This window comes from Salvelinus sp. IW2-2015, linkage group LG18, assembly GCF_002910315.2.
Source record: "Salvelinus sp. IW2-2015 linkage group LG18, ASM291031v2, whole genome shotgun sequence".
Classification (NCBI taxonomy): domain Eukaryota; kingdom Metazoa; phylum Chordata; class Actinopteri; order Salmoniformes; family Salmonidae; genus Salvelinus; species Salvelinus sp. IW2-2015.
The window spans coordinates 27,052,230-27,058,674 of NC_036858.1; positions in this window are offsets into that span (position 1 = coordinate 27,052,230).

The window sequence follows — 6,445 nt, forward strand, 5'->3', positions numbered from 1 at the left end:
ACTTTCCTCCAAGATCACTTGGTAGAGAATACACAGAGAAGCACAGAGAGAGAGAGGATAAACAATGAGACAATGTGAGGCACCTGGCAAAAAGTACAAAACAATACAAATATGTTTTTTTATATGGGATTATGGGATTTTTTATCTCTCAAAAATGTATTATCAATCTTAAACATAGAATACACTACAATGGAGTACATGATAATACAGATTAGATACCATTTGGCTAACACATAGAGTATTTAATTTGGTAATTCTGTAACTGGAAGACCTCATCTACACTATCACTGCCAGAGGACAAGTCTCACCTTAAGTGTAGGAGGTGGATTCCTATTGGCTTAAACATTGGGGAAACTTAACATGTTTATGGGACTGTTGATGACTGTTCAGGTTATTTCTTGAGAGAGTGTTGAAAATGTCACCTTGTTTCAGGGGGATGTTTTGACTTGGACATGGAATGCAAGCTTACTGTTCAGTGTGTTGCATATTATAACTCCCTGAGTGGCTGTGTGACCAGACTACTTGATTATTTTGTCAAAGGATACAGTAGCTACACATACCTAAAAAGAGCAATGTCGTAATCCAGTCATTTCAAGTGCTTTGACAAGGTAGGCTCATATGAAAATAACATCTCTAAAAATGTATCAATATCTGCCTATTTTAAGGGTGCCACCCCCATGTCTGTCTATCCCTTTACCCTGACACAAACACTAAAGGGCACTAATAGCCTATTAACTGGCAGCTCCAAGAATGATAACTTTATTTATTTGGATAAGCAGGCACTCAGCTTTATCACTACAGCACACTACATACACATGCTTGCCTTTAACATTTTTGTTGGGTATTCTACCATGCCTGGATGACGCTGAGTGGGGCACAGCAAAACTGGATGCTTTTGTCAAAATGACAACCAACAATGCAGGTAGCCTAGTGGATAGAGCGTCGGGCCAGTAACCAAAACGTGTCTGGATCGAATCCCTGAGCTGACAAGGTCAAAATCTGTCGTTCTGAGCAAAGCAGTTAACCCACTATTCCCCGGGTGCCAAAGATGTGGATGTTGATTAAGGCAGCCCCTGCACCTCTCTGATTCAGATGGATTGGGTTAAATGTGGTAGACACATTCAGTTGACTAGGTATCCCCCTTTCCCAATGGTTTTCTTTTCCTTGTTTTTCCATCACCACTTGCAGAGCCAGCGAGAGGGTGACTAGAAATCAATCGCCAAACAATAAATTGTCTATTCACTTTCTTGTTTACTCGCTTGCATTGGTGGGCTTCTCTTTGTGCACACCGACCTTGAAAAGCATAAAGCTTCAAGCAGCACGATCCACTTTGGCCAATGGGAGCAGATGGAGAAAAGGGGGAGGGAGAAGGTTGCTAAGCAACAAGCAGTCACGGGATGGAAACAGAAACCTTTCTGGTATCTCTGGCAGAAACCGGCTTGCCCAAAGACACATCAGTTATTTAGAATAAACAGAATGTTGTGAACTTTTGCTTAGACCATGGTGTTAAACCATTGGTCTAAATTGGTTAGCTGCTAGCTTTTCTCATAGGTAAACCTGGCCAAATTAGCCATGATGCTGAGGATGGCCAGCTGAGCAGGTAATTATATCCGGTAACAAAATAATGAATCACCTGTCAGAGACCTTAAACTGTAGAGCCACCATCCAATCACATTTGGTCAGCAGGTCAATTTGGCCACCAGATGTAGATTGTCAAACCAGCTCAGCGTTCAACACCATAGTGCCCACGAAGCTCATCACTAAGCTAAGTACTCTGGGACTAAACACCTCCCTCTGCAACTGGATCCTGGACTTCCTGACGGGACGCCCCTAGGTGGAAAGAGTAGGCAACAACACGTCTTCCACACTGATCCTCAACACTGGGGCCCCTCAGGGGTGTGTACTTAGTCCCCTCCTGTATTCCCTGTTCACCCATTCAAGACTCCAACACCATCATTAAGTTTGCTGACGACACAACAGTGGTAGGCCTGATCACCGACAACGATGAGACGGCCTATAGGGAGGAGGTCAGAGAACTGGCAGTGTGGTGCCAGGACAACAACCTCTCCCTCAATGTGAGCAAGACAAAGGAGCTGATCGTGGACTACAGGAAAAGGTGGTCCGAACAGGCCCTCATTAACATCGACGGGGCTGTAGTGGAGCGGGTCGAGAGTTTCAAGTTCCTTGGTGTCCACATCACCAACGAACTATCATGGTCCAAACATACCAAGACAGTTGTGAAGAGGGCACGACAAAACCTTTTCTCCCTCAGGAGACTGAAAAGATTTGGCATGGGTCCTGAGATCCTCAAAAGGTTCTACAGCTGCACCATCGAGAGCATCCTGACTGGTTGCATCACCGCCTGATCGTAAGGCGCTACAGAGGGTAGTGCGAACAGCCCAGTACATCACTGGGGCCAAGCTTCCTGCCATCCAGGACCTATATAATAGGCAGTGAGGAAAGCCCATAAAATTGTCAGAGACTCCAGTCACTGAAGTTATAGACTGTATTCTCTGCCATCGCACGGCAAGCGGTACCGGAGTGCCAAGTCTAGGACCAAAAGGCTCCTCGACAGCTTCTACCCCCAAGCCATTAGACTGCTGAACAATTCATAAAAATCGCCACCAGACAACTTACATTGACCCCCCCCCCCTCTCTTGTACACTGCTGCTACTCACTGTTTGTTTGTTACCTATGCATAGTCACTTCGCCCCTACCTACATGTACAGATTACCTCAACTAGCCTGTACCCCTGCAAACTGACTCGGTACCAGTGCCCCCTGTATATAGCCTCGTAATTGTTATTCTTATTGTATTACTTTGTATTATTACTTTTTATTTTTGCCTACTTGGTAAATATTTTCTTCTTCTTGAACTGCACTGTTGGTTAAGGGCTTGTAAAGTAAGCATTTCACGGTAAAGTCTACCCTTGTTGTATTCGGCGCATGTGGCAAATAAAGTTTGATTTGATTTAAGATTTCAACTCAGGCTGTTGCTGAGTGAGTGAGTTGTGGGGAGCGCAGGAGGGGTGTGTGTGTTGAGAGAGAAGCATGCAGCTCAGTCCACTATTGGCTGAGTCATGTGAGTGAGCCGAGACAGAGCAGCATGCGTACGCTGTGGCAACTTTTTACCAGTTGTAGGTAGGCTAATTAACTTGTAATTATGCAGGAGTGAACATTTAAAATGGAAGTCGTGTGCTTCTGTTATTGGGAAAAGTCCTCAATGAAACTGACATTAAATGTGGAGAATGATACATTTGCATCTATTGGCCATCAAATGTATATGCCATTCCAGGCTACAATAAATATGTTGAAATTACAATATCACCGGAGTCATTGAAAATACATTTGTGACACTTGTGTAGCCTACCTGTAGCTGGCAAACAGATTAAATAAATAGCCTTTAGCCTATAGCCAGTGTATTGTCGTGTTAGCCTTGTGTTATTATGCCATTATTAATGGCCATGTTTAGTTATGTCACGCCCTGACCATAGTTTGCTTTGTATGTTTTATGTTTTGTTTGGTCAGGGTGTGATCTGAGTGGGCATTCTATGTTGTATGTCTGGTTTGTCTATTTCTATGTGRTTGGCCTGATATGGTTCTCAATCAGAGACAGGTGTTTTGCGTTGTCTCTGATTGGGAACCATATTTAGGTAGCCTGTTTTGTGTTGTGGGTTATTGTCTATGTGTTAGTTGCTTGTGTCTGCACTATTATTTATAGCGTCACGTTCGTTTTGTTGTTRTGTATTAGTTTGGTTAGTGTTTCTTCTTAAATAAATAGAAGAATGTATTTCACTTCACGCTGCGCCTTGGTCCTCCTCTCTTCCACATTACGACGAACGTGACAAGTTATTTAAATTGCCGATCAGTTGCACGGAGGCAGCGAAAGCCGAGAGGAGGCGGTATGAGGAAGCAGCACGAAAGCGCGGATGGAAGCCCGAGAGGCAGCCCCAAAAATTTCTTGGGTGGGAGCACACGGGGAGTGTGGCTGAGCCAGGTAGGAGACCTGAGCCAACTCCCCGTGCTTACCGTGAGGAGTCGAGGATGGAACCAGAGCCAGTCGGGGTGGAATTGGAGGTGAGCAAGGGGAGTAAAAAAAAAAACCCAAAAAAAAAAGGAGAGAATTGGGTGTCTTGCAACTTATTATTTTCAGCGTCACCTGCCGTTTTGTTGTTTTGGGTATCCCTTATGTTGGCCTGTTGGCCTTAGGTGGTTTCTCTGTCTTAAATATAATTAGAACGAATGTATTTCCTTCACGTTCTGCCCTTGGTCCTCCTCTCTTCCACATTACGACGAACGGACATTTAATTATATTTAAATTGCCGATCAGTTTGCACAGGAGGCAGCGAAAGCCAGAGAGAGAGGCGGTATGAGGAAGCAGCAGCAGAAAGCGGATGGAAGCCGAGAGCCAGCCCAAAAATTTCTTGGGTGGGAGCACACGGGGAGTGTGGCTGTGAGCCAGGTAGGAGACCTGAGCCACACTCCCGTGCTTCGTGAGGAGTCGAGATGGACCCGAGCCAGTCGGGGTGGAATTGGAGGTGAGCAAGGGGAGTTAAACAGAGACAGTGAAGGAGTTAATGGGGAGATTGGAGGAGAGAGAAATTAGGGATTTTGCTGTGTTGGTGCAGGAGGCATGACATCCGCCCGACGGAGCGTGTTCGGGATTTGATGTTACCTGAGTCAGCTCTCCATACTCGTCCTGAGGTGCGTGCTAACAATCTGGTAATGACAGTGCCAGTCCACGCACCAGGCCTCCTGTGCGCCTCCCTAGTCCTGCACCTCCTGTGGCACCCACGTACTAGCTCTCCTGTGGCAGCCCACGCACCCACGGGCAGCCCTCTCCTGTGGCAGCCCCTCGCACCAGTCCTCCGGTGCCGGTGCCACAAACCAGGCCTCCAGTTCCGCACCCGCGCACTCGCCTTGAGGTACGTGTCCCCAGCCCAGTACCACCAGTGCCACACACGCACCAGGCTTCCTGTGCGTCTCCAGAGCCCTGTACGCCTGTTTCTCTCTCCCCGCACTCGCCCTGAGTGCGTGTCCTCAGCCCCGGTACCACCAGTGTCGGTACCACGCACCAGGTATCCAGTGCGTCTCCAGGGTCCAGTACTCCCTGTCCCTGCTCCTCGCACTCGCCTGAGGTGCGTGTCCCCAGCCGGTACCACCAGTTCCGGCACCATGCACCAGACTTATAGTGCGCCTCCAGGGTCCAGTATGCCCTGTTCTTCTCCCGTCTGTACAGCGCCGCTGAGCTGCCCGTCTGTCCAGCGCCACCGTGAGCTGCCCGTCTGTCAGGGCCGCCTGAGCTGCCCGTCTGTCCAGGCCGCATGAACTGTTCGTTGTCCGCGCGCCTGAGCTGCCCGTCTGTCCAGCGCCGCCTGAGCTGCCCGTCCGTCCAGCGCCGCCTGAGCTGCCCGTCCGTCCAGCGCCGCCTGAGCTGCCCGTCTGTCCAGCGCCGCCTGAGCCGCCCGTCTGTCCTGAGCCGCTAGAGCCGTTCCGTCAGTCAGGAGCCGCCAGAGCCGCCCGCCAGTCTGGAGCTGCCAGAGCCGCCCGCCAGTCAGGAGCTGCCAGAGCCGCCCGCCAGTCAGGAGCTGCCAGAGCCGCCGCCAGTCAGAGCTGCCAGAGCCGTCCGCCAGTCAGGAGCTGCCAGAGCGCCCGACAGTCAGGAGCTGCCAGAGCCCGCCGCCAGTCCGGAGCTGCCTTTCAGTCCGGAGCTACCCCTCAGTCCTGATTACCCTCAGCCGAGCTGCCCTCTCGGGCTGCCCTCAGTCCTGAGCTACCCTCAGTCCTGAGCGCCCTCAGTCCGAGCTACCCTCAGTCCGGAGCTACCCTCAGTCCGGAGCTGCCCCTCAGTCCTGAGCTACCCTCAGTCCTGAGCTGCCCCTCGTCGGAGCTGCCCTCGTCCGAGCTGCCCTCAGTCCGGAGCTGCCCCTCCGTCCAGTGGCGCCCTCTACGATGGTCTTCAGTCCGGGACTCGCTGCAAGTTCCCCGCTCCAGAGGCCGCCACCAAAGCGGGTTATGACTATGGTGGAGTGGGGTCCACGTCCCGCCGCGCGGAGCCGCCACCCGCGGAAAGATGCCCACCCAGGACCCTCCCCTATAGGTTTAGGTTTGCGGCCGGAGTCCGCACCTTGATGGGGGGGTACTGTCACGCCCTGACCATAGTGGCTTTGTATGTTTTGTTTGGTCAGGGTTGTGATCTGAGTGGGCATTCTATGTTGTATTCTGGTTTGTCTATTTCTATGTGTTTTGGCCTGATATGGTTCTCAACTCAGAGACAGGTGTTTTGCGTTGTCTCCTGATTGGGAACCATATTTAGGTAGCCTGTTTTGTGTTGTGGGGTTATTGTCTATGTGTTAGTTGCTTGTGTCTGCACTATTATTTATACGTCACGTTCGTTTGTTGTTCCTGTATTAGTTTTGGTTAGTGTTTCTCTTCTTAAATAAATG